The sequence below is a fragment of the Delphinus delphis genome, chromosome 16 (assembly GCF_949987515.2).
Source record: "Delphinus delphis chromosome 16, mDelDel1.2, whole genome shotgun sequence".
In the NCBI taxonomy this organism is placed as follows: domain Eukaryota; kingdom Metazoa; phylum Chordata; class Mammalia; order Artiodactyla; family Delphinidae; genus Delphinus; species Delphinus delphis.
Window position 1 is genome coordinate 962,388 of NC_082698.1, and position 17,290 is coordinate 979,677.

Below are 17,290 nucleotides of genomic sequence, written 5' to 3' on the forward strand. Positions count from 1 at the left end.
CAGTGTTCGAGGGCGGCGGAGGGTAGGTGGAGGCAGCCCGGGCTGCGGCAGGGGCTCCTCAGGGGAGCCAGCCCACTGCGACCCGGCCCGCTCAGCCAGACACCCTCTGGGCTCCCAGGAGGGAGGCTGACCCAATTCTTTGATTAAACAGCAATATGCTGTAAGCTTTTTTTTAAAAAAGGACAGTATGTTAGCCACTAAGTGTATCACATGTTTACTTCGTTTAAGATAGTGACCAAGTTATCTATGGATTCAGATTAGCCGACGGTTGAGAGGTTTACAGCTGGGATTCCTCCTCCACAGGCTTAAAAGTTATCCTCCCTCAGGGGCTTCCCTGGTGGCGCAGTGGCGGAGTCCGCCTGCCGATGCAGGGGACACAGGTTCGTGCCCTGGTCCGGGAAGATCCCACATGCCGCGGAGCAACTGAGCCCGTGAGCCATGGCCGCTGAGCCTGCGCTCTAGAGCCTGCGAGCCACAACTACAAAGACCCAACACAGCCAAAACTAAATTAAATATATAAATTTATAAAAATTTAAAAAAAAAGAGTTCTTCTTCTTCAGATGGACAGAGAGACAGATGGATGGATAGATAGAGGGTACTTTGTAGCTGCATGATGTGCTTCAATCACTGAATAATCGATCTTCAATACTCCTGCAGGGTGGGTCAACCTTATTCTGTTGTATGTAAAAACACTAGGTTAACTGACTCACTCAAGCTAATTTTCTGTAGGCAGACAGGCTGGCTGGACGCACAGTGCAAGGAATCTAGGGCTCTGTCCTCTTTTTGAGGGGCTGGACTCGGTTCTTTAGCCAGAGGTATTTTTTGCCATTAGCAAGGTAATGGGAATTTTACTCCCCGGCCTCAAATTCATCCGAGCCAGTGAGGCTTCTTTCCCTCTGAATTCTCTGGCTGCTCCTCATTAACCAGCTTAGTGATTCTATCGCTTCGCAAGCACCGGATGTGTGCGAGGTGCTTTGCAGTTCTTATTTCTGGGCCTCACAGCAGTCTTAAGAGGTGTGTATCCCTGTTTTATAGATAAGAAAACCAAGCCTTCAAGATTAAAAAGCTGTCCAGCTTCACATGCCAACTGGTACGGGGCCAGGACTCCAGGCCCAGCTGGTCCCCAGCAGCATCACGCGGCCTTCACCTCCATCCAGCCATTCATTCATGTATTCCTTCAGCTGACATTTATCGAGCACCTTCTTGTGCTGTGTGCTATTCTGGACACCATGGCTAAGACGGCAAAGGTCCACAGGAAGCCCGAGGTTCCCGCAGGAGAGCAGGCAGGGAACACGTGCGCAGGCACTCGCTGAGGTGCTGGCCTGCCAGCATACTGGACGTTTCCTCGTGGAAGCCAAACGCTCACCGTAGGATGTTTGAAACAAGAGAGTTGTACACAGAGTGTGACAAGGGGAAGCAGCCCCTCAGGACTTCACAACACATCCCCAGCATCTCACCATCTCCGTAGCACTCAGCCCCATCCCCAGCGCTCTGACCCTCCTGCACACTCGGCACCACTGAAAACTCTCCCTATATGTTATTAATGTGAAGTATTTACTTTGCCATTCACCTGACCAGTGACACCCTAGTGTTGTAAGTTGAGGTCGTTTCCAGTTTTGCGTGATGAGGTCAAGGAACTCAGAAAAGGTATTTGACAAAATGGAACATCCTTTTTAGGATAAAAACTCTCCACACACTAAAAATAAAGGGAACTTCCTAAATCTGATAAAGTGCATCTGGGAAGAGTTCACAGCTAACATCGTATTTAGTGCTGACAGACTGAACACTTGCTCCCTGAGTCTTGGAACAAGGCAGGAGTGGCCACTCTCACCCCTTCTGTTCAACATGAACGAAAGAGCTGTCTGTACAATAAAATAAGGAAAAGAAATGAAGGTCATACAGATTGGAAAGGAAGAAGTAAAACTGCCTTTGCTTTCAGGCAGCGTGATCATCTACGTAGGAAAGCCTAAGCAATCTACAAAAAATGTCACTGAATAAGTGAATTTAACAAGGTCATGGAACACAAGTTAATATTCCGAAATCAACTACATGGCTATATATCAGAAATGAACACTAGAAAAGTAAACTTTTAAATCATTTCCATTTACAGTAACGTGAAAATTAAAATGTGTAGGAATAAATGTAACTAAAGATGTACAAGAAACCTACAAAACACGGAGGATTAAAATTAAAGAAGACCTAAGTAAATGGGGAGATACGCCATGTTTGTAGGTTGAAAGGTTCAGAGATACTAAAGTGTCAGTTCTCCTCAATTGATGCATAGACTTCATTCAACCCCAATCTAATCTCAGAAGGCTTTTTTTGTTTGAATTCTTTTTTAGAAATTAACAGGTTGATTCTAAAATATATATGGAAATGTAAAATACATAGAAGAGTTTTGAAAAAGAACAAAGTTTGGGTACTTACACTGCTTGATTCAAGACTTACCATGAAGCTACAGAAATGAAGACAGTTCTGTTGGCATGAGGACAGACACGTAAATAAATGGCGCAGAACAGAGAACCCACATTTACGTGGTCATCGATTTAGACAAAGGTGCTAATTCAATGGGAAGAGAATAGTCTTTTCAGTGGATAGTGCTGGGATCAACTGGACATCCATATGAGACAAAATAAGCCTTGACGCACACGATACCAAAATTAACCTAAAACTGGATCTCAAACACAAAAGCTAAAGTTATGACACTTCTAGGAGCACATGAGGACATTTTTGAGACTTGGAGCAAGTGAGGATTTCTTGGAGAAGACACCAAAAGCACTGTTCATAAATGAAAAAGAAAAACATTGCACTTTATCGAAATTTTTAAACTCTGTTCTTTGAGAAACACCGTTAATAAAATGAAAAGAGCAACCCTTTTTACACTCCAACGTCCATCAAGAAAATGGCCAGAATAAGAATCCTGGAGTCTGCACACAATGGACTATTATTATTATTGTTCTATTATCCTGTTATTCAGTAACAGAAACGACATAAGACAGGCTCAGGAACACCAGACACAAACGCACGCAAAGGGGTGACAACATTTACATAATTTCTGAAGAAGGTAACTCTCTCTCCAGTGACAGAAAATGGATCAGTGGTTGCTGGGCCCGGGTGGATTTTGTGCAAGGGGCACAGGAAGGCACTTTTTGGAGAGAAGGAAACATTCCTGATCTCGACTGTAGTGGTATTACATGGTGTATACGTTTGTCAAAACTCACGGAAATGTCCACTGAACAAAGGTGCATTTTAGGTAAGAAAATCATACCTCAATAAGGTGAATCTAAAATGTTTGAAAAGGAAAATGAATTGATCATCACGATTATGTACATCTACAATTTCTTATGCACAATAACATAAACCCGAATCCTCTAAAATTGGGAACTTGTTTTTTAATTTGTTTATTGGCATAACCTGGAAAGTCATAACCTGGGAAATACAGCAAAACAGTCTTCATGCCCTGCTCAGCCTGAGAATCCATCTGTATTGTTTCCCATAGGTTGAGACGCTTGGATATGGGCTCAGATGTGGGTTCCCCCATCCCGTTGTTTGTGGTACGTGATACGTGGGGCGCGTAGACCATCACCTTTCTAAAATCTGGTTCCTAAATTATATCTGGCCCCAAGGGTTTCAGATAAGCGATGTGGAGCTTTAATTGTGACAGCTCCTGAGAAAACAGCCCCCGTTCAGACCTGCGCTTTCATCCTTAGAAAACGCACTCCCAGTGTCATGAGTCTCAAAACATAATAGCCAGAGGCTGCTCTCCATCCGGAGCCTGCAGAGCAGCAGCCCCTGGCTGGGAGCAGGGCTTCCTCCTCACCCACACGGGGAGGGCGCCCGCGAGGGAGGGGCCGCAAGGATGAGAGGCTGAGAGCCCGGGCCTGGACCTCACACCTCATGGCCTGCTCCACCAGCTGAAGCAGAACCTCCACGGAAGGGAATCGCTAACCAGGGAGACTGGGGCTCCAGCGTCCCAGGACGCACTCTGCAAACCCTGGACGTTGAGGAAGCTGGCTCTTGGAGAGCGAGCCCTCACCAGCAGGCCTGATGCTCGGTCTGCAGGACGCCTGTCCTGCCTTCAGAGGTCCTCTCTAGCTCCTCTTTTTGGTTTGTTCTTAATCCGCTCCATAAAATTAGTGGCACCATAATTGTCCCCAAAATTTTCCTAAGGTTTGAGGCAACATGCCCGGCCTGGGCCTTGCAGCCTGGACCCCTCGGCCACTCGCCCGGAGAGCACTGACCGATCCTGACCTTCCCTGCGGCCCTACCAGGGGGTGAGACCGTCACTCGCCTTTGGAGGAAATTAGAGTGAATTTGGGGTCCTCGTGGCAACGTCTCAGCAGCCTCTGCAATGAGCCGCCTCCGAGCACACGCGAGGCCTGCTGCTCTGGCGAAGGTGCGCGACTCCTCTCCTTTGGCGAGACAGATTGCTGACGGGACCAGATTATTTACATAATAGCGTGCAGGCAGAAATGCTGGCATTTCCGTGATTCCGGCTGGCAAGTGCTCACATTTCCGCATGGGGCTGTCCACGGTGGGCCAGCCCTGCCCAGGGACCACCCGGCCAGAGGTTAATCCTTTGTAGCCAAAAGGACAAATTGGTTCCCGGATTGTTGAGTCCCAAATGATAACTGAAACAAAGTCAGGGATATCGTACAAGGAGAACCTGTCTCTGAGTTGGCGCTGCTCTTCTAAAGCTGTCGAGGCTCCCGACGTGTCTCAGCTGCTCTTGAGGCTCGAGCGAGAAGCTGGTGTTCCTCCCGCCGACCGGCGTTTGAGGAAGTACCAGCTCTTGCTTCAATAATCAGCGTCGCTCGCACGGGCAACCCACAGCCTCCATTTTTCAAGGATCCTCAACTCAGCTGTCATTTCTATTTTGCAACTTTGTATTTATCAAATCGGCTTTAAGAAGATCCGTCTCCATTGTCCCTTGCTCGAACCTTCAGAAGAATTCAAAAATACCCGAACTTTATTTTACAAGAAAAAACCCTCCGCAATATCCTAGCCCTTAATCAACAGCAGTTTGTGAGCACACGTCTCTTCCTTCCCCCTCTTTCCTGAGGTCTGTATAGAAAGGGTCCTGTTGGTTTTATCTGTTGATGTGGAGACTCAGCCCTGCGTGGAAGTGAATGGATGGTGAAGGAGCAGGTAAACACAGGAATAAAGGGTCCACTAAGTGGAAATGGTTTAATGAGAAGATACCATTCTGTTAAATGTTGACATTATTTTGAGTAGGGGCCTGCTCAAAATTAAATCTCACTACTTATGTGCGTTACATATGTCTCTCTATTAAATGAACTTCTCAGTGATGCGTTTTCGCCAACAGACTACATCTGTTGCTTTGGTGGATCTCGTAAATCACTTACTGTCAGCCGTATTATTTCCTCTGTTTTTAAGGGAAATGGTAGGAAACACAGAAGCACCTCCACCAGCCCTTCGGTGAAGGAAGTGCGTCCCTGTGTGCTCTTGGATGCAGGCTAACATCACCTGGACTGTATTTTAAAGCCAGTTTTTCTGAGGAAGGAAGGAAAGTAGGAAGGGAGGGAGGGAGGGAGGGAGGGAGGGAGGGAGGAAGGAAGGAAGGAAGAGAGAAAGAAAGAAAGAAAGAAAGAAAGAAAGGGAAAGAGAGAAAGAAAGAAGAAAAGAAAGAGAAACAGAGAAAGAAAAAAAGAAAGGAAGGAAGGAAGGAAGACAGAAAAAAGGAAAAAAAAGGTTGGTCACCTGGACCCCTGAAAGCCTTTTTCACACATTTGAGGATGGTTATTAAGTCACTACTCAAAGCCCCATCTCCTAGTGGCTGAAGGTAATTCCAGTGTCCTGATGTGGGTGGTCCTTTTAGGGTGACCCCAGACACTGGCCTCACCTCTGTTACAAAGGCCACGTGTTTTCAAATCTTCTATTTAAAATATTTACTTATTTCTACCCGGTAATATCTTATTGAAACAGGTTCACTCCTAAAAGCAGGGCTGTCTGGGGTAAAATTATAATGAATTAGGAATACCTCTTTGCGTGTTACACGAGCTACTCGAATTCACCATTTGTTCATATCTTAGGGAAATTCAAGTCTAATAAGAAAAATCAGTAAAAACCAAATGTTTCACTTTCTTGTTATATGTATTTATGTTGTTTGTTCCTCTATTAAACAGAAATATACTGTCAGTAATATTAAGAGCGTTCTAATATTATACTATGCATTGTTTATTTAGTAGGAAGTATTTACTATCCTCTTAAATATAAAGTTAAAATGTGTCAATATAAAAAAAAGACTTTCTATTAATGCAAGGGCTCTTATATATCCTCTGGTGTAATTTCCTTTTTAAAATTTTAATGTCATGCAGACTTTTTAAATTCATTCCTGGGTATTTCCATCTTTTGTATTGTCATTAGGAATGTGACTGTCTTCCATCACATAGTCCAACTCGTGTGGTTTGTAAATAGAAATGCTACTAATCTAAACATACATTTAAAATGTTAAAACTCTTGCTTCTGGTTTTCTCTCTTTGATTATTTATTAGACATTCTCTTGGATTTTTCAGGCAGGGAATCCCATTAACTGATTTGAAATAACGGTGTTAATGCTGTTTAAAGCTAAATTAAGATATCCCCGAGAATGGAAAAAGCAAGACAGATAGTTTTTCAAACCACAAATAGATTTAATTAAACTGTTTATTTTTTGAAATGAGGCCAACGACATATTTACTTTACAACTTGTCCTATCAGAACATGTTAAATGCCCTGCCTTGAATAATAAACCATTTCCAGCAATTCTTTAAGAAGAACAGCCTTCCTGGCCGGTCCTGCTGGCCCGGGCAGGGCGGCGCTGGGGGCCTGGGTCTTCAAGCCTCGACCTCACCGCGCGGTTTCTTCTGCTGTCGCCGTGCTGGGCTCAGAAGCCACCTTCTGCCGGCGCTCGTGGGCCAGCAGGAGACATCGCCCAAAGCTCACAGCCGAGCTGCAGGGGGTACGATTACCCACCCGCCCGGCAGCCGGCAGCCTCACCCTCCAACCTCCAAAATGAGTCCAGGATCAATTCCTCGAACAGCCTTGTTAGTTAGAAGATTCATTCAAAACTAAAAGCCTGCTTAAAGCTGCAGATTCCGCCTGTCCCAGCCAGAGCCCAGGAAACAAACCAGACAGGAGCCCCTGAAATTTCGGGGAAACAGAGAACCACAGTCCCGTCCCCCTCACGGCTCCAGGCCAGCTTCTCCGGGCTCCCTCGGGGTCTCGGTGCTTGACCCGCGAAGGGGATGGCGCTCCAGCGGTGCCCTGGGGAGGCCTAGGGGAGCGGGCCATGGGGTGGGGGGGTGCGGAGTGGGACAGTGGGCCACACCCAGAGAGGACACAGACTCCCCGGGGGCAGCTGGGGCTGCTTGGGTGGCGGCGTGGGGCTCTTCCCAGGGCTCAGAGACTGACCCTGCGGGGATAGGAGATTGGCTGTACTTCTAACCACACGCACGGTTTAGAGAAGGCCACCATCCTGGTCCCGGGCAAAGCGCTGTGTTTCTCTGGCCGGACTTTCCGACCCAGGTCCTCATTCAAGGCACAGAGCACAGATGCTTCCCAGCTCCCCAAGGGTGCTTAGGGGAGAGGTAAACCTGACACCGCGGGCGCCCACAGGGCCCCGCTCTCCTGCTGACCCTGGGAGGGAGGGACAGGGACCCAGCCTCTGGACACAGCTGTCCTCATCCTTCAGAGCCCACTGGCTCCTCCCAGCCGGGACGCTCCCCTCCCCTTCCTGGCTGACTCCTGAGCAGCACGGCTTCCGGCTTCCGAGGGCGCTGAGCCAAGGCGGGACCACCCCCTCCACTGTCTGGGGGCCCCCTACCCCCTCGTGGCCTTCACTCGTCCCCTCAGACTCTTCCAGGTCCCTTTCCTCGGGGACCCCTCCCCTGTTCCGCTGGTGCCAGTAACTGGGCTTGTCCTTTCGTTGGGGTGCAGGGTCCGGGGGGGTTCACCTCCCCGGCTGGAGCCGCCTCAGCCAACTTCCCCAAGCCACCGAAGAAGCCGCCTGCGAGGACGCAGAGCAGGAGCCTGGGACAGGCAGGCCAATGGAGCCTGGGACAGCTGGAGCCTCAGGGGCAGAGACAGCCTGAGGCCAGGAGGCTGCTGCCGCCCCTGGCAGCCCCAGCGCATCAGCACCCAGGACGCGCCGTCCAGCCAGGTGTCCGCCATGGTCAGCTTTGTTCCCCCTTCTCAGGGGACCCCACCCCAGGCAGAGCTCTCAGCGGTGACCCTCAACACGCTGGGACCTCTCGTGCAAATCGGGGGCACAGCGCCAAAGTCCCCACCCACTGGCCTGAGTGACAGCATGACTGTGAAGTTCCTTGTTGTGACCAAAACCAGGGACAGGAGGGGCAGGGCCGTGGCTGCCAGACGAGGGGCCGTGCAACTGTTTTTGTGCAGAAGCAAAGGGCCGACGTTAATTAAGCTCGGCATGAAATAGTCACAAGACCAGAAATAAAACCTTCGTGAGACGGAGTCAGAGTCGCACGAGGAAACCTGCTCACGGGTGAGCACCGTCTGTGCCAGCACCGAGGAGTGCGTCCAGGGTGTCAGCTGTGTGGTTGGTGGGCACCCTCACAGGTGCCCCGCGTGCGCACTTTGGGTCGTGCACCTGCTCTAACTAGGCCTTGGGTGTCACCCGTTTCCAGACCCGGGGAGTCTCCTTGGCGTCCAGGGGCTACTTGTGACCAGCACAGCTGGGGCGGGTGCTCACTGTTGCCCCCCGGGGGACAGCTTACCTGTCACCTGCGCCTGCAGAACCCAGGGGCCCTTATCCAGGCTGGCCAGGGAACTCTGCTGGGCTCCCCTCCAAACCCCAGACGCAGGAAGGTGAGCCCTAGGGTTGGAGGGGGACACAGGGGCTCCCTGCGGGCAGCCTGACTCTCGCAGGTAGATGGGAAGACCGCCGCCCTCCCCTGAAAGAGGAGACGTGGCAGGCCCTCGGACATCCCCGCAGGAGCGCGGTCCTGGCCAGCGGACGTGTGCGGGGCCTCCAGGCGTCTCCCTCAGCCCCCGTGCGACCTCGGCAAAGCCGCTGAGAAGCGCCCACGGCCGGCAGGTGAGGTGAGGGCCCAGCCAGCTTCTAGCCCGGGCACCAGGCTGCCCGCTGGGTGCGGTCCTGGCTCTGAGCTCAACCGCGTGGGGAAGCAGCCTTCGCACCCACTGCACGGCCTTGTGCTGCCTCCTCCTCCCCGCCAGGCCTCTGGTCCGAGTCAAAGAGCAAGTTTATGGAGCGAACTCTTCACCTGGCTTTCAGATAGAGGCCTTGCAGCGCACGCGCCACAGTGACAGAAGCGCTCCCCGCGGGCTGCACCGCTTTTCAACCGCGGAAAAGGTGAGCCAGAGCGGCCGCTCCAGGCTATTTTAAGCACAGACTTAGAAGTAAAAGCAGCTGTGAAGTGAACGGGTTTAGGAACATTTCCATCTCCTAGAGTGTTGGAGCCGAGGACCTGGCCAGCGGGCCCAGAGGCCTGAGTCCTCCGCTGGCCAAGCTGTGCGTCCAGGCCTCCGCCGCCAGCCCCGCTCCGTGTGTGGTGCGTCCTGGACGCGGGCAGGCAGTCCGGTCTGGCAGGCCCTGCAAGCGCCGAGGGGCAGTGACTCCCCCGGTGAGGGGCTGGACAGAGGCCAGGGCGGGCGTGCCCAGCGGGGCCCCACCACCACCCGGGACGGCGAGAAGAGAGCACGGCCCTGCCCGACCCTCCCAGAGCCGGCCGGCGGGGCTCATGTGGCCGGATCTTTCCCTAGGACCGCCCCTAGGGCTCAGGCCACGGTCCCCGATGGGGTCTGGGGACCCTTCCTGCATTCCTCTGCCGCCAGGTGCCTGCGCCCTTGGCTACCTCTCCCTCTCTGTGCCCCCCACCCCACTGCTGCAGGGTCCCCGGTGGCCACGTCCTGCCCGGCGTGTATGGAGCTGGACACCTAGACACAGACGGCAGGGCTTGGGGTGGTACCTCCCCCAGTGGAGACCTTGGTGAGGCCGTGAAGCACCAGGTCTCAGGACCCCCGTTAGCCCGTGTGCAGAGAGAGGTCGGTGCTGAGGGTCCTGTCTCTGGTTCCTACTCGGCTGTGCTCACAGGGGGGCTCTGAGCCGGCGGGAGCCCACCGTGGGGTGCTCACCCCCAGGCCGGGGTCTTCAGCCTCAGGCACCGGGCTTCCCCCGGTTTGGGGCCTGACTGCTGGTCTCTCACCTCCCCAAGGAGAGCCGCTCTCTGCCTGAGTGCCCCCTGCCCCGCCCCACCTCGAGCAGCGCAGAGGCCTGGACGTCATCTGCTCCAGGGCCCCGGGCCCTGTCCTGAGGCGGGACACAGGGTCCCTGCTCACTGAGGGGCCTCCTGGTGCATCACCTCCCGGGCTTTCCTACTTCCCTGCGTCTCCTCTGTCTCAGCCTCTTATGCCCACCCCAACCCCAGGCCTCTGGACTCTGTCTGGCCCCCTGGAGGCCTAGAAGTGGGGGGAGGTTCCCACATTCTGGAAGGGGAAGGGGGAGGGGGAGGAGAGGGAGGTGGGAGGAGGAAGGAGGCGGGGATGGCGATGGAAGTGGAGGGAATCCAGCCCTCCTGGAGCTCTGGTCCGCAAGTGGAATTTCCAAAGCGCAGCCGATACCTTGGAGCAGGAAGGCCGGTCTGTTCAAATTGTTAAGCGGGTCGGCGCCGTTGCTGCTCTCCAGGTCCGCTGTGCAAGGCCACCCTGCCCCACAGTTTCAGGAGAAGCCCAGCTCCAGAGGAGCCCAGCACCCTTCTTCCCTCCTCCTCCCGGTTGAGGCCGGGGCCCGGCGCTCAGCTGTCCTCAGCGCACGTCTGGCCGGCGAGGCAGGGCCAGGTGGACCCCGGGGCGGGACGCCTGGTGGCAGCTGCTAGCCGTGCAGAGGTGCCAGGGCCATGTCAGACGCCCCCTCAGCCGCCACCAGGGACCCCCAGCTCCCCGACGGCAGGTGGCTCCGTCCCCCTCCCGCTCTGTTTCCTCTCCACAGCCTCCCTCTGCCCTGGCCGAGACCTTGATCTTGGCTGCATAAATGTCACACCTGTCCCCTTGTCGGTCTTCTCTTCGCCTGAAAACAGATGCCTCCTTTCAAAGGGTGGCACCTACTTTGAGCAAAAAGGTAAATGTGGGTTTTTAATTTCTCATCGAGGCTTGAGGGCAGGTGGGCACGACCCTGCCCCCCGGCCCCGGCCCCTCCCCCATCTCCTCCACGCCGGACTCAGAACCCACCCAGCTCCCTCTCAAGAGATGCCCATCCCTCCTGAAGCGTTCCCTCAGCACCTCACCTGCGCACACCCTGGTCCCCCGAGGGAGGGTGTGGGCAGGTCGCTGCCCTGACCTGGGCTCCAGGCACTAAGGCATTTTGGTGGCACAGGGCAGAGGCAGCCTGGGGTGCTGGTTTCCCTCGGTCCCGATGCTGGGGCAGGTCCTGCAGGGCAGCGTCTGTTTCAGAGTCAGCTCGTCCCGTGGCCCAGCAGGGGCTGTGCTGCCAGGCCCCATTCCCCAGGCCTCAGCTGCGGAGCACGGGGCTGAGAGCAGGACGCCTGGGAAGACGGGCCTGTCAGGGCACCAGCCCACAGCACCAGAAACCAGGTGCAGAATTCCCGCTTTCCCCTCGACCTCTAGGAAGATTCGATGCTCTTGGTGAGGTGCGTGACGGCGAGTGGAAGGAAAGTGGGACACTTGCAGATGGCTGCCTCCAGCATGCGACGGCCGCAGCCCACACCGTGGGCAGCTCTGAGCCCCAGGACAAACTTGTTCTCGTCCCAGCAGCTCAGATCTGCCGCCTCGCGACCCTCAGTGCGGCGTGGACGCTGACCTTCGCCCTGCAGAGCTGGCCCCTGTGCACCCAGGGGATCTCTGCTGGGGAGGGGGGCTGACTGATGCGGGGGCTCGACAGTCACCCGACGCGTGCACTGCTCGCGCTTACGGCCCGGCGTGAGGACATCAGGAGGCGGCAGGCGAGGACCAGCTGGCAGCCTCTTTCAGGCCACAAATTACTTTTTCAGCAGGAAGAGCCTTGTCTTTGCCAGAAGGTGTGGGAGGCAAGTGCGGACATGCTTTCTTCCTTTAGAGTGTCAAAGGACCAGGAGGTCTGAAAGCGCCCGCTGTAGGGTCAGAGGTGAGCCCGCCACCGGGGGGCCAGCCTCGACCTCAGCCACCAGCCATGCCGCCCTCGGGTGTCTGCTGTGCTTTGGGACAGCTCGCGGGTGTGATTGCGATGCTGTCTCTTGCTCCCCGGGAGCTGCCATCTCTCTGGGTGGCACTGAACATCTGTGGCCTGAGTACCTTTTTGGCAGCCCGACCTAGGGGCTCTCCCTATTAGTATTCGGTAAGTCACAGCAGCCGGCCCGGGGAGCTGCTGCTCCGGTGAGCCCCGCCAGCCACGTGGCCCTCACTCCCTTTCTGGAAGCAGGTGGCCCTGCCCCAGGCTGCCGGTTCTTTCCTTCTGAGTCCAGAAGTCCACTCTGGCACGCGAGCGCTTTCTTGCACCACCACGTGGACGCCGCTTTGGCACCAGAGATGACCCGTGTGGGCGGGATGGGGACGGGTCTGCTCTGGGGCCAGGCCAGAGTCCGGCCTTCGAGTGGGCTCACCCCTGAAGGGTCTCTGGATTGGAGGTACGGAGGCTGAGCTTGGATCGGGGCTTTCTCGGTCACCGAGGCCTCTGGTTCCAAACGTGCTGGGTCAGAAGGTGCGTGAGGGTGGGGTGAGGGTGGGGGGAAGGGGGAAGGGGCCTGCGCCCTGGGGTCATCCTTCTGGCCCGGAGGGGGCCAGCCCGCAGGAGGCCCAGTGAGCATGCCCTTGGGTCAGTCCCCTACAGGGTCTCAGAAGTTAACCAAAGAGTTTCTGCGGGAGGGGCTCAGAGCACAGCCCTCTCCTCCGGGGTCTGCTCACAGAGCCACATCTGGGGGCCACTGTTCCTTCACTGGCCGAAATGGCCTCCCTGAGGTCGATGCCTCGCGTGAGTGGCTCGAGGTGCCCCAGAGGTGCTGGCCTGCAGCTGCTCTTCCAAGGAAACACACGGCAGGTCTGGGCATTCGGGGACCTGCACCCCGAGGGGGCCAAAGCTGCTTCAGGCTCCTCGGCTGTGATTTCTCCTTGAGCAAAGGTCACCCCCATCTGCAGGCTCTCTGGGGGCACTCTGACCTCTGAGAGGGTCCAGGAGCGCCCCCCACCTTAGGGTGCACCATGGGAGCAGGGGAAGAAGGGGGTGTCCAGGGAGATTTCAGGTGGAGGAACTGCAGCCCTGGGCCCCAGGAAGGAGGGATCGGCCTGAGTGTCCAGGGTGGGGTGTCCAGCAGCCCAGCCTCCCCTGGCCAAGGCCCCAGCTCTTCCGGGCCCCCTAGAAGGGAGAGCCCCCCGGGAGGAGGGCTCCGTCCCAGCCTAATAATAACTCCCGCGCTGGCCCCAGCTGCCAGGCTATTTTTAGAGTCCCTAACCCAGCCCCATGTGACTCAGCAAGGCCCTGCGCTGGGATGAGAAAGTCACACGGTGGCCAGTGGCCGGGACGCGCCAGGCGACCGCGCGTGGGCAGGCCGGGCCCTGGGCACAGTCAGGCCAGGGCCAGTGGAGCCCTCCCGCCTTGGGCCTGGAGCCGTGGGTGCCTGGCAGCCTCCGGCCCTCTGTCCGCCCCACCCACCCCTTTCCTCCCTCCCTGCGTTGCCAGCTCCTCCCCCAAGCGGAGCATGGAAAATCTGATGTCAGAATTCCAGTCTCAGCAAAGAATGTGGCCTGACCTTCACCTCCTGGGGAGCCGTGCTGAGCCCCAGGGGGGCTGGGCCTGGGTCTCCCCGCTCCCTGCAGGCGTCCGGGAGTCCTGGGGGCCACCCACCCTTCTCCCCTCCCTGGCCCCCAATGCGGCCCTGACCCAGCTGCCTCTGGCGGGCGGTCTCACTCTGGCACTGGGTGCTCGAGGTGCCTTCCCGAGTGTCCCCAGGCTGGTCCTGCCCCCAGCAGCCCAGTTCCTGTGAGCAGCCGGCCGCTGGGCCATTTATTACTGGAAGGGTTTCTGGAGCAGGTCACCAGAGCGGAGCAGAGCCAAGGAGCCGGACTCCCCGCCCAGCTGTGTCACTCGACCCCCTGGGCGGTGCGGAGGCCCCGCTTCCGTCCCCTCCTGGGGGAAGCACGTGTGGGTTATGGGGAGGGCGGTGGACACACAGGCACGTGTGGGCCAATGTGCTCACGTGCACACCTGCGCATGCTCACGTGTGTGCATGTGTGTACCCATGTGTGTGGGAGCTTTGGTCCCTTTGGAGTAACTGCCGTTTCTTCAGCGTCCTCTGGTCCAGAGAGGGATGTCCGTCTCACCACCACCTTCCCACCCAGCAGGAGGTTTGCGTGGGCCCAGCCTGTCTCTGTGTGCTCAGGCCTTCCGGCACCCCTGGACTGAGATGGGAGGAGGACCCTGGCAGCCAGGGCTGGCCCCAGGGCGGGGCAGTGGCTCTGTGGGGACGCTGGGCTCGGAGGTGGGGAGGGGCACTGGGGCGACTCTGCCGTGGGCGGGGCTGAACTGATGGGGCACCTGGAGCTGGGGGTGGGGGTGGACTTGGTGAGCCCACCCGAGACCCCAGAGCCCTCCGGCTGGAAAGGGCAGTTCTTACAGGCCCTGGCCCTGCACCTTCCCAGCAGTTCCTTGTAGTTTTGGCCACCACGGCCTCGGCAAACACATGTCCCAGGGAAGGGACGGCGGCCTTGCCTCCCAGTCGGCCTGCGGTGTCTTCCCACCGCCCCACGGTGTCCCGATGCTGTCCAGGTGCGGGGTGCACGTTGTCATGTGTTTCCCAGAATGAGGTCATTAAGAGAGACAGCTCTGCTGGTGTTGACCTTGGACTCACAGTCTTTGCCGTGTCTGTTGGTTGTTTTCTCTGCTTCAAGTATCCGGATGCTGTTATATTTAGGGAAGAAATTGCTTCCTAAAGATGGATAATGACAGTAAATTATACCTTGTTGATTCTGCATCTTTTTTTTTATTCCTAAGTCTGTCTTTCAGGAAGTAAAGGGAAAATAAAAAGATGTATAAGAGCCTTTTTCCACAATGAAAGCACTGTGTTGCTTTTCATTAACTTCAAAATCACTTGGAAAAGAGTCTTCCATTAAAACTATCTGGTTCCCTGCCGCGTCCCAGGCGTCCTCTTAAACTTCCCACTAAGATACCCTCGAAGACAAGGAAAAACACAAAACCCCACAGCAGCTGGGGAAACCAGGGCTTACGTGCTCCTCTGAGAATCTGGCAGATATCCCGGGAAGTGTGGCTGGCAGCAATCCCTCTGCCGGCACCCCAGGAGGCTGGATGGCCTCCCACTCAGGACCCCCAGCCTGTGCTCGCTGGAAACCCATGTGGCCCCCTCGGCCATGGGGACTGCTTTCTGAGGCAGCTGTGCTGATTCCTGAGGACCCCTCGAGACTCTGTCCCTTCCGAACCCTGCCAGGCAGGCGGAGGGCTGAGGACTTCCTCTGGGTGCACGTGGACCCTGCTCGGAAGCCTCCCAAGGGGACTGTAGGCCAGGCGAGCAACAGCCGTGACCTCGGGGCCTGGAGGACCCAGGAACCCTGGACATGGGGCTGGTGCCCCCAGGGGCTCTGTCCAGCTGTGGGACAGGGTGCAACCAGCCCCAGGTGGACCCGGAGGAAGAAAACCAGTGCCCACGTGCTGCCGGCTAACACGAGGTGGATCCCTGCACACGCACACACCAGAGTAGCACACACCCCGCACGCCGCCGACAGCACACACGTGCACACACACCCCGCACGCCGCCGACAGCACACACGTGCACACACAGTCACATCATAGCCCTGTTTAAGGGCAACAAAGTGTCATCATTCTGATGATTCAACCAGAAGAGCACATCTTTGGAGCTGAGGAACCTGCAGGAAGGCGGGGAGGCCGTAAGGTCAAGGAGGAGCCATGGTTTCCGGGAGGCAAGAGATGCCAGCAAGGTGAGGTGAGCCGAGATGGAAGCAACAGGACATGATGGGGATAAAGGGCCTGAAGCCCTGGCTTTGGATAATAACACAGCAAGTATAAGGAGCAAACACTCTGCACACCGAGGCCCGCTCACAGGGGCCCATTGGTGCTGGGAGATGGTGACGTCCTTCTGCCCACTTCTGACACGTGAAGGAGAGTTAAGATTTAAATAACAAGGTTGACCTAATTGTTTCGTCAAATGCCGTGTGTCATATAAAGAATACATTTCCTTGCAAGTGTGTGTTAGAGCTTTCTCAAGTTTGTTCATATACTAGACCTCAATAATTCCAAAAAACGTTTTCGTAGAGACCACATTTTTTCGTCACAATGAAGCAAACTGGACACGAATAACAACGTGATGCCGTGGCTGAAGCAGCTTAAGCTTGTGGCACTGGGCCCAGGCCACAGGCACGCTAACCCACCACTTCCCCGGACAAGGGACCCGTGGTGCCCCCCACCACCAGGCGAAGGGACAGAGCCGTCCTGCTCCAGACCAGGGCCCCCCAGGGGCCAATGGCCGCAGCCCCGGAGCCGCTACTCCCCGCTGGGCTGTGCCACCTCTCGCGGCTTACATGGAGACCCCAGCAGCTAGCAATTAAAGCAAATCCTCCAAAATAGCTCTTGGGTCAAAGAGACCAGCGAAGGCGCAATCCCAGGGTGCGTAAGACACAGTGAAACTGAAAACACTACTTGTCACAACTCTGGCATGTTGCCATTCTAAATGAGACTGAAGATCTGGAATCAACCAGCTGCATCAGTTAAAAACAAAATTGGGGGAAGAACAGATCATCCCAGAAGAAAAAACTATGAAATTAGAAAAAAAAAAAACTGATCAATAACTCCAGCTGCTGGTCTATGGACAAAATAGCAACAAATGAGGAAATCCATGGCAATCAGAATCCAGAAAAAGAACTAAAATATAAGTAAGCAAAATTATAATAACAGCAGACATGGAATTAAAATATAAAAATCCCAATGAAAGTAATTTTATCAAAATATAAATTAGCAAAATGGCTTTAAGAAGCATGAGAAAGACTAGACATGCAAATAACAGTAGAAGATTTTTGAAGAATGTTCTCAAGTTTTCCCAAGTAATCCTCTCAAACATTTAAAGAACAGGCAATTCCCAAGGTATAAAAACTTTTCTGATAAAAAGACTAGATAGGGCTTCCCTGGTGGCGCAGTGGTTGAGAGTCCGCCTGCCGATGCAGGGGACACGGGTTCGTGCCCCGGTCCGGGAAGATCCCACATGCCGCGGAGCGGCTGGGCCCGTGAGCCATGGCCGCCGAGCCTGCGCGTCTGGAGCCTGTGCTCCGCGGCGGGAGAGGCCACAACAGTGAG